This window comes from Pseudorca crassidens, chromosome 20 (genome assembly GCF_039906515.1).
Source record: "Pseudorca crassidens isolate mPseCra1 chromosome 20, mPseCra1.hap1, whole genome shotgun sequence".
Taxonomy (NCBI): Eukaryota; Metazoa; Chordata; class Mammalia; order Artiodactyla; family Delphinidae; genus Pseudorca; species Pseudorca crassidens.
In genome coordinates this window covers 18,113,540-18,124,365 of record NC_090315.1, presented here as the reverse complement: position 1 = coordinate 18,124,365, position 10,826 = coordinate 18,113,540, and the positions used below count along the sequence as shown (strand labels likewise).

Genomic DNA, 10,826 nt, shown 5'->3' with positions numbered 1-10,826 from the left:
CCTGTTCTTCCTGATATGCCTGGAGTTTTGTTGTGATACCTTGACTCTTTCCATTATATTTCAAGATGATTCAGAGTGTTAGAAATTAGTTTGGCAACCTATAAGATATCATAACACTGGTCCTTAGGCCTGTGACCCACAAATGACTCAGTATAGAGTTAATTGCTAAAATTATTAGTAAATCTTTTCGGTATTTTAAGCTATAGTGGAAAAAAAATCTGGCCACTTTGTGTTTTTATGAAGGCCGTGGAATAAAGGGATCCAAAGATTAAATATTTTTATCTATTTTGATTTTTGTTAACTTTCTCCTTAAAATATTCAGTAGTGATAAAGATATGGAAAATTGCACTGTAGGAGAATTGGAGTATATAAAGGTGGTTGATAATTTTAATTTTATATCTTTTGTGTAGCTCTACAAGAAAATGTTTTGTAATTTGGTTTCATTATTAAGGTCCAGTACTTGGCAGCCATAGTTTAGATAATATTGTTTAATACTGTTTGCTCGCATGTTAACAACAAAATCTTTTGGAGGACCCATAAATCATGGCATTGAACACATTTCTGAGGCATTCTGAACATCAGAGCAAGTGCTATGGCAATACCTGTGTAGACTATTAGAGATGTCCTGGGCTGATTTGAAAAAAAAAAAACAAAAAAAACCTGTAAATACCAGTTCTACACGCTCTGAAAGTATGAATTCATGCATTTTCCAAGCCCTCTGCGTCATTGACTAGGGCATTTGGTACCCCAGTAATAACCAGCAGCGTGACATACCTGCAGTGCACCTTACAATATTAAAAAGGTTTTTAATTCTAAGACAGAATAAAACTGTTCAATAAAAAATGTTCGTCAAAGTTTTTTCTCCTTAAACACTAATATTTTCTTACAGTAGAAAGAAGTATAGTGAAGGGCATCTTTAACATGTAACAATGGAATTATGGTCATGTTTATATTCCCTAAAATAGCTAAATTAATTTGTTTTCCTAGGATTTATACAGTGTTGTGTTTAAAGCTGGAAGCCCTTTCTCCCCCTCCTAGAGTACAGACAGCTCCTGAGTTACAATCCATGACATGAGGAGACTAAGCCAACCAGGCACAGGCCAAGCTGGAAACCTTAGGCTAGAATGCACCCTCTGTGGGCAAGCACATGCAGAAGGCAAAAAAGGGAAGGGCCGATTCCGCTGAAACTTGTCTTTGGATAGACCATTTCTCCTTCCAAAAGCACGACTTAATGTGAGGGGTAGGGAGAGTGGTCAGGAATGTTAATTCAGCTCAATGGATCTTAATCAGGGGTGAACTGCCGTCCAGGGAGCATTTAGGAATGAGAAAGCAGGTGTTTTGGTTATCACAATGACTCGGGGCCCACCACTGGCATTTAAGAGTAAGGGCCAGGATGGTAAATGTTCTGTGCTATGCTAGACAGTGCCATAATTGATTATGCAGCCCAAGTGCAGCAGTGACCCTTCCACTTCGAGAAATACTGACTAAAGTCCCTCTACATGGAAAGACAATGAGTGGGGAATTAATTTTTCCCCAAAAATTTTTAATAAAACTTTACTAAAGAATCTTTACATGGTATGTGAAAGGAAAAGGACCTTACTTGCAAGAGTACTGTCAACATTTTGGAAACTCATTTATCATCACATAGGAATTACCATTTCATCCTGTTCTCTGTCAGTAGTTCATAAATCTCATACCAGAAGCACCTGAGGAGCATTTTTTAAAGTACAAATTCCCATGCCCCACACTTGGAGAGTCTGATTCTGAAGTTCTGCAGTGAAACCTGGGAATCTGCCTAAGTCCCACAGGTAGTTCTGATCAGCCAGGTTTAGAAAGCCAATTTTAAAACATCACAGCTGACTCATCTAATCTAGCCCCCCTCCTTGTAAGGGTCTTGGTGATGTTTCCATGTAGAACTATTTTATCATTTCTCTGTCCTCCCAAATTCAGTATATCTAAGTTGTGACTCCGGCATGAAGAGTGGGAAAGAACTAAATGGAGCAGGGGTGCATTTCTGCAGGATAGAATCTAAGGGGAAACAGGAAGATTGAGACTTGTTTCCTCTAGGGTTTGGCTGCTTTGAGTACCGAGGCTCCGTTCCTAGCATGTAGGAAATGAGTGTGTGTTGTTTCTGTGTCTCAGTTTTACATAGTTTTTGTCCCTGTCTCCATGGGTTGTCAGTCTGAAAGAAAAGCTGCTCTTTCTGCACAGCCCTGTGGTAATAGCTCACATCCGATCGTGTCTGGATTCATTGTTACAGGATCCCCCTGCCCTATTAGTTCAGAGACTAAAAGCTGGTTTAAGTAGTGACAGTGGGGAGAGTGTCACAGAATAAAGTAATGAAGGCGAGTGAGCTCTTAGAGGAGCTCAGATGTCAACCAGTTTGCTTAGTTTACCTCCTTTGACTGTGATTTTAAAAGATGACAAGTATGAGTACAATCGGAATCAAACTTAAGGAAGTAAAGTAGCACCGTTAATCTCTGAATCTGGGTGTGCTTAATGGGGATTTGCTCAGAGCAGGCTGCCTTCGCTTCTCCCAGTATAGAGACACTGGGACAACTTCTTGGCATAGGAGCTAGTCAGGTGAGGGAAGTAAGGGAGAGTGTAGCTTTGAGCAGCAGAGACCTGGAGGCCAGCAGCAGTCTGTCGGCCAGCTAGTGTATACACTGGGAAGCTGAAGATGCAGGTCCCAGGCCCTGCTGTGTGGGGGTCAAACCAACCTCCTGAGGAGGAGTGACGCAGACGTTTTTATCCTGTTTTTCAAAGCCACGGTTAGTAAAAGCGAGCTTGTGGTTTTTGAGACAGTTTGAAATCTGGCTCCAAGAGCACATGATGAGACTATGAATCTAATGTGGTTTCTGTTCTCAGTGATGGTGCCAAGCTGTGCCCGTTATATGGGTGTTCTTTAAATTCCAGTTCGGTTCGTATTTTAACAGACTTGGCTGACTGATAAAAGTGTTTTCACGGTTAGCTCATAAACATATCAAAATCAACCTGAATCTGATTCTAGTTCATAATGAATGTTGATTTTTAGGGAAATGCTTTAAAATGCACTGGTGTCTGTATTGTGGTTTATAAAGAAACAAAGCAGCTCTGTGAGGCCAAAGCATATTTCAGTTTAATAATAAGGCTTTCATAGAGTGACTCATAGTTTAGGTGCACAGAAACAACTGAGAGCGGCCAGCAAGGAGCTCGTGGCCCAGAAAGTCTTGCCTTTGCCTCTAAACTTGAAGAGCAGCCTGGGAGTGGAAGAGCAGAGAGCCAAGAATGCCAGTTTGAGGAAGTGTGAGAAGCCTGGGCCAAGGCGAGATTGTAATGAATTCCAGTGAATGGTTTACAGTCATCCCAGCACAGAGAACAGGAACGTGTTTACTAGATGTCTGGAGTGTGCTTCTGTTTTCCTGGTACTCACTTAATCCTTATAATCCTCGGGTGCTGGCCTCACACAGGATTGTTGATGAGAATGCAAATCCCAACATTGCAGTTCAGGATTTTGCTTGTGCTGAAGTTGTTTTGTAAATTTCTTTTAATGGGTTAGTTGGGTGACAGTTATCCCTTACTCCATTCCCCAGTGTTTAATAGCATTTCTTTTGTCCCAGAATGGGTTTTGGAGCTTTGCAGATTTCAGTTTACAGAGGAATGAGGTATAGTTTCATTTTTGTATAAGTAATACACTGTAAAAAGGATATGGGCAGTATGGAAGATGGTTTTTAAAAATAGATAAATAAAAGAAGAAAGAAAATCTACCATCCTACCATTCAGGGCTAACCATTAGTAACACTGTTTGGCTGTATATTCAACCTGGCATTGTTCTGTACCGGCATGTGCTTTTCAGCAAAAATAGATTCATAGTATACGTACTATTGTGAAACTTGCTTTTTTCACTTGGTGTATTGAGTAGCACTGTTTTGTTTTAAAGTATGATTATGCACACAGAAAAGCACACATATCATGATTACTTATGTAAACAGTACCCAGAAGCCCCCTTAAAACTCCCTTCCAGGGGCTTCCCTGGTGGCGCAGTGGTTGAGAGTCCGCCTGCCGATGCAGGGGACACGGGTTCGTGCCCCGGTCCGGGAGGATCCCACATGCCGCAGAGCGGCTGGGCCCGTGAGCCATGGCCGCCGAGCCTGTGCGTCCGGAGCCTGTGCTCCGCAACAAGAGAGGCCACAACAGTGAGACGCCCGCGTACCGCAAAAAAAAAAAAAAACTCCCTTCCGGTAGCCCCCACCCCCTCAAGGGTAACCACTATCCTGACTTCTAACAGCTTAGATTGCTTTTGCTTGTGTTTGTTCTTTACATAAGTGGAATTAAACAGCATATATGCTTTTGTGCTTAGCTTTTGTGTTTGTAAGATTCATCCATATTGTTGCATTTGGCTGCGGACCGTTCGTTTTCGTTGCAGTATAGTATTCCATTGTGTTAACAGACCATGATTTATCCATTCTGCTGTTGGTACCGTATTTGCATCATTTCTAGCTTTTGGCTGTTAAAAAAAATGCTGGCACAGTTTTTTCCTCCACAAGAGAAGCTGAAGTTAGAGTGGGTAAGAGGAACGCGGACTTTGAATATTGTGAAAGATAGCAGTGCCCAGCTATGGAGCTGTTCCACACTAGTGTGCTGCTGCAAGGAATTTGTAACTAAGGAAAAAGTACTAGCAAACCATGATGTGCTGTAGATGTAGACATAGGTATGTATATTAGAGCAGATGCAGGGTTAATCCTCCTCTGTGGGCCTAGCCTTTTCCCGAAGGACGCTGCTCCACCTACCACCCTTCCCAGTGGCAGCACTGGAGTATTTCTTGCCCTGCAAACTGTGTTCAAGATGTAGACTTGGTGTCCTTGCTCCCTCCCTTTCTGGTAAAACCCCTACTTACTCCATTCAGGCTTATGTGACCCTCTCACTCTCCTGGTTACCTGATTACTCCCATCTTAAAAAAATTATTCCTGCCTTTCTCTTCCTCTATACCTCCATCCTTCCATATGACGTCATCTGTGTGGCTTACCCATCTGTGTTGGGAGTCCCCAAGATAATCATACTGATGGCGATGATTCTTACAGCACAAAGATGCAAAGCAAAATTGAGCAAAGGAAAGGGTGTATGGGCGAAGTCTAGAGTGAACCAGGCTCAGACTTTCAGAGGGGACTTTGAAAGTGGTGTCACAGAGTATGTACTTCGTTCCCCCAGCAAAGAATTGTTCCAACATGTGTGGAATGTTGTCTACCAGGGAAGCTCATCAGCGGCTGAGGGCCCAGGGTTTTGATCAGGCTCTGGTTATTTAGGCATCTTCTGTGTGGCACATACTAAAATCCCAGACTCCCAGAAGTAAAGCACAAATACACATCATTGACTGTACAGTTTAGGCACAGTGAGCCACTCTTATCAGTTCTGGGACTGATGGAAACCCTCCTCAAGTCCTAGTTTCCAGATGTCAGCCAAGGGCCAAACTTGTAAGCAGTCTTCATAAAGGATAGGAGTCAGGCCTGCTGTGTTAACTTTCCTGGACCCATCCTACACCCTGGCCCCTGTTCCTTTCCCTGTGACCTTTTCTTCTCACCTCCTCCCACCCAAACCTGTAGACACACCTGGACCTTGTCTATCAACCTCAACTGCATCATCTCTGAATCATGGATTTAGACACCCTACGCTTTCATCTTCCAACTGGCTTGCTCAAGAAATAATAAATAAGTACATACACACATGGAGTGACCTAACCACTCCTTTGCTCAGTAACTGCTTTTAGCTTGGTGCAGACCCCCAGGTCAGGAATCTTTCTACTTTGGATTCGTTAGCTTCCATCTTCTACTTTCCCTACCACCATCTCCAACCAGCCTAGACCCCTTGAACTATCATTATCTTACAAATAACCTTAAACTCCCTTGCACCTCTTTTGAGCTTTTCGTGCTCTTGTTTAGAGAAACTTCAACCCTGAAAGCATCCAACCACCCACATGATCAGTATTCACTCGGAGGGTTGTGTCCTGCAGAAGAGAATCACAATTGAATACATTAGTACCACTGTAAATCTGATTACTGCTCTCTCCTGGCCCTCAACATTGCCAGCAAAACTTAGTACTTTTCTGTAATCACCTCTCTGTAGTCAGCAAATGGCCCTGCTACCCATTTCAAAGAGAACTAGAAGACATTGGATGGAAACTGCCTCAGGCACTTACCACACTCTCTAACATATGCATCCAGCCTTTTCCTGGCTGTCCTTTAAAAACAGAAAATATCACGTGTCAAAAAACTGCTTGTGCTCTGGCTCCCTAATTCCCACCGTTCCCGTTACTGAATTACCTCTTTCTCTGTGTCTTCAACTTCTTCCTTGATAAAGGATCCTTTCCATTCGCATTTAATTATAATGCTAGCATATTATATAGCATATTAATGTGTTAGTATTCATATATTTATATATACAGGCGTAACTTGGAGATATTGTGGGTTTAGATCGAGACCCCAGTAAAGCAAATATCACACAATAAAGTGAGTCACACGAATTTTTTTCTTTCCTAGTATATATAAAGTTAGATTTACACTGCACTTTTGTCTATTAAATGTGCAATAATAGCATTATGCCTACAAAATAGTGTACGTACCTTTATTTTAAAATAATGCTGTTGGGAAAATGGTGCCGATAGACTTGCTTGATGCAGGGTTGCCACAGAACTTCCCATTTGTAAAAAATGCAATATCTGCAAAGCACAATAAAACGAAGTATGCCTATAATTGTAACTATGTAGCATTTATTATGTTAGACTTTTTTTTATGAAAATTATCCTTGAATCCTACATCCTACCAGTTCCTCCTTAGCTCTTGAACTATCTAGATGCCTGATCTCCCTTTCACTTCTTAACCCACTTGTTCTACTTCATACACCGCTAAAACAGTTCTTGGTAAGGTCACTAATGATCTCCAGTGAGCCTTTCAGAGTTTTCCTCTCTTACTTGTTTTACAGAAGCATTCCATGCAGTCTGCCTCTCCCTTCTCAAAATACTCTTGTCTTCCTGGCTGCCAGATCCTCGGTCTGCCCAATTCTAATTCGTCAGTCACCCCATTTTGAAATAATAATGTTCCTCAGCGTTCAACTTCAGCTTTTTTTCCTTCTCCCCGCTGCTCCCCACACACAACACTACCACAAATTATGCAGTGGAGTTTCCCACATTTGGGGAAATCACAGGGGTCAGCACATCCGGAAAAGCCTCACCCTGGGAAAACCAACTTCGTGATCTTGTTACCTCTCCTGCCAGATAAGTTTGCTTTTTTCCCCCCCCTCTTTTTAAGCTGCATACTCTCTCTGGCCTTAACTACATGGAGTTATTCTCACATTCACTTATCTAGCACAGATCTTTTCTGAGTCTGGATCTGACTTTTCCTTTGGCGGAGCCTCAAGGCTTGCGGAATCTTAGTTCCCCGACCAGGGATTGAACCTGGGGCCACAGCAGTGAAAGCGCTGAGTCTTAACCACTGGACCGCCAGGGAAGTGCCTGGATCTGACTTCTTGATACCTGTGCTTGAAGGTCTTATAGTAGCCTCTCAAATGTAATGTTCCCCAAATTGAAGTGATGATCTTCCCTCTGCTTTTCTTCCAGTGTTCTTGATCCAGTTATGTAGTAACACCACCTACTAACCCGACTGTGCTGGAAATGTGGAAATCACCTTTGACACTCCATTTATCTTCAGTTCTGCACCAGCTTCATGCCTGTTACCAACTTCTATCAATTCTTTCTCTTTTTTTTTAACTTTTATTTTATTTTATTTTATTTATTTTTAGCTGCGTCAGGTCTTAATTGTGGCACGTGGGATCTTTCGTTGTGGCGCGCAGGCTTCTTCCTAGTTGTAGCACACAGGCTTCAGAGCGCGCGGGCTCAGTAGTTGTGGCGCGTGGGCTTAGTTGCCCGACCAGGGATCAAACCTGCGTCCCTTGCATTGGAAGCCCCTGGGAAGTCCCAAATTCTACTTTCTCAATATATCTAATACCTCTTTTATTTTTAAAACGTTTAATTATTTTGGTAAGAGATGTGTATGCATGTATTTTAATCTAAATGCTTCACAAAGGCTTATAATGAAAGCCCTCAGTCATGCTAACAATCAGTCATCTCTTGCTACCCCTAGTCTTTTGTTTTTAGTTTTACTGATTTTCTGTGGAAAAGGGGAAACTATTTATTCAACAGATCTTTATGGAGCCCTTATGTAGAAGAGAGATAGTTCATTTGCAGGGTAAGCAACAGTGAACAAAATAAACCTTGGAGCTTGTATTCTGGGAGGAGAGAAATGAGTAAAATTTATATGAAGTATGTTAAGAAGATGCTTAAGGGAATTCCCTGAAGGTCTAGTGGTTAGGACTCTGCGCTTTCACTGCAGGGGCCCTGGTTCAGTCCCTGGTCGGGGAACTAGGATCCTGCAAGCTGTGTAGTGTGGCCAAAAAAAAGATGCTTAAGTTCTATGGAGAAAAAGCCAAGAAGCGGGGGACAAGAAAGGGTGTGTGGGCTTGAGGGTGGATTGCTGCGTGAATTTAAAATAGGTTAGGAAGCTGACATTTGAGAAATGACTCAAGAAGCTGATTGAGTGTTCAAGCAGAAGAAATTTTAGCTGCAAAGACCCTGAAGCAGGAGTGAAGCTAGTATTGCTGGAGTGGAGTGAGGGAGGAGAGGCTTGTAGAATGTGAGGTTAGAGTGTCAGTGGAGACTGGACAGGGAAGGAATAGTGGAGTCCACTGTAATGATTGTCATTTGTTCCGAGATGGGAAGCAATTGCAGGGTTTTGAATGGAAGAGTGACAATCTGACTTACATTTTAAAAGATTCTCTGGGACTTCCCTGGTGGTCCGGTGGGTAAGACTCCACACTCCCAATGCAGGGGGCCCAGGTTTGATCTCTGGTTGAGAAACTAGATCCCGCATGCATGCCGCAACTAAGAAGCCCGCATGCCACAACTAAGAAGCCTGCATGCCGCAACTAAGAGTCCGCATGCCGCAACGAAGATCCTGTGTGCTGCAACTAAGACCTGGTGCAGCCAAAATAAATAAATAAATATTTTTAAAAATCATCATCATCATCTCTGGGGAATTCCCTGGTGGTCCAATGGTTAGGACTCAGCACTTTCACTGCTGTGGGTCTGGGTTCAGTCCCTGGGTGAGGAACTAAGATCCCGCAATCCTCGAGGTGCAGCCCCCCCAAAAAAATTGACACTTCTGCTACAACTGTCAGTGAATCTCTTCCAAATGCACATCTTTGGATTTAAAATAAATAAATAAATTTTAAAAAATAAAAAGAATCTCTGGCTGCTGTGTTGAGAATAAATTAGTAGGGAGGCCAGTTAGGAAGCCAGTGCAGTAACCCGGAGTGGTTCTCCCTGCTCCCTGATAGTTAGAACATAATAGCCTAGCCTTCCAGTACTGAATCTGCTGCAGAGGCCTTTGTGGTTTGGTCTCCTCAGTGGATTGTTCCTCTGGCTGAGGCTTTAATGTATGCATTCAAACAGTTAAAAAATAATTTAATAGGATTGCCAATGAAAAGCTGCTTCCCTTTTCTCACTGTCCCTCAGACCTACAGTTACCCTCTTCACATGGAGCCAGGTTGTTTCCAAATTTTGCTAGTCCAAGCAGTGCTGGAATGACCCTTCATGAGTCATTTCACAAATAGATGAATGTATCTGTAAGATAAACTAATAACTGGAGATTCTGGATAACTGGAGACTTAACTTCATAATTCTAATAAATATTCCTATATCCCTTTTGATAGAGATTATAGCAATTTACACTTCACCTGGTTTTTCAGGGTGCTTATTACCCTATATGGTCACCAGTACAGCATTAGCAAACTTTTGAGTACGTTTGCCAGTCTGATGAACGAAAAGTATTATTTCAGTACCCCGTGCATTTCACTTTGAGGGAGGTTGAACATTGTTAAATGAGTTGGGTATTAATATTTCCTTTTCTGTGAACTTTGTGTAAATATTCTTTGTCTCCTCTGATGTTAGTGTTCTTGGTTATTTACAGGAGCTCTTTTTTTATTAAGGGAAAAAAGTTTTTATTTAATTCAATAATACCTGTGCATAGTTACTACAAATGAAACAAAATAGTATAGAGTTTGTCTACTTCTCTTCCTTAAAGACAAATAGTATTAACAGTTTATCTGTATTCTTCCAGAAAGTGTCCCTCTCCAGATCGTGTGTGTATATATGTGTACGCACCATACCCACGTCCCCCCCTTTTGTTAATGTGTCAGTAGGAAGAGCCTGTGTGAACTGTTCTTTACTTTGTTATTTTCATGTGTTTATCAACTACGGACCTCCTGATATATAGATTTACTCTCTTAATTCCCCCCATACACACACACACAAATTCACACATCCTTGCTCTGTATCCTCTTAATATACTTACTGTAACACTTAATTGCGGCTAGGAATACTCATTACAACTAAGTAAGTAATTTTTATGGATGAGCCAAGTAGTACAAACCCTGTCTGTGTTTCCTTTTTATAGAATGTTTTATTCTTCCCGCCACCAAAAATTGCCTTTTTTTCACATGTTGATTGACTTTAAAAGCTGAAAACCAATAATATTCTGATATGATTTTATAAGAATTCTTCTGCACAGAGCCAAGTGATATGCCTTCTCTACAGTTCTAGAACCATAAATACTGTACCTTTCAAAAATATATATTACTATGATCAAGATTAAATAGATTGTCTTTTTCTGGATTCCATCAGTTTCTTAAGATCATCTACATTTTAATTTGCTTCGTGACTGGACCTTGCCTTTTTTCAATTTTTAGATTGTTTTTCCTTTATCTTTTTCCTTTTTCACATTTAATACATGCAAAAGGAT

General features: G+C 41.5%; 1 pseudogene; it reads right to left on the bottom strand.

Moving 5' to 3' along the window:
- Positions 1-7,107: 7,107 nt before the first annotated feature.
- LOC137215817 (U1 spliceosomal RNA) lies at positions 7,108-7,254 on the bottom strand (annotated as a pseudogene).
- Between the last annotated feature and the right edge of the window lie 3,572 nt (positions 7,255-10,826).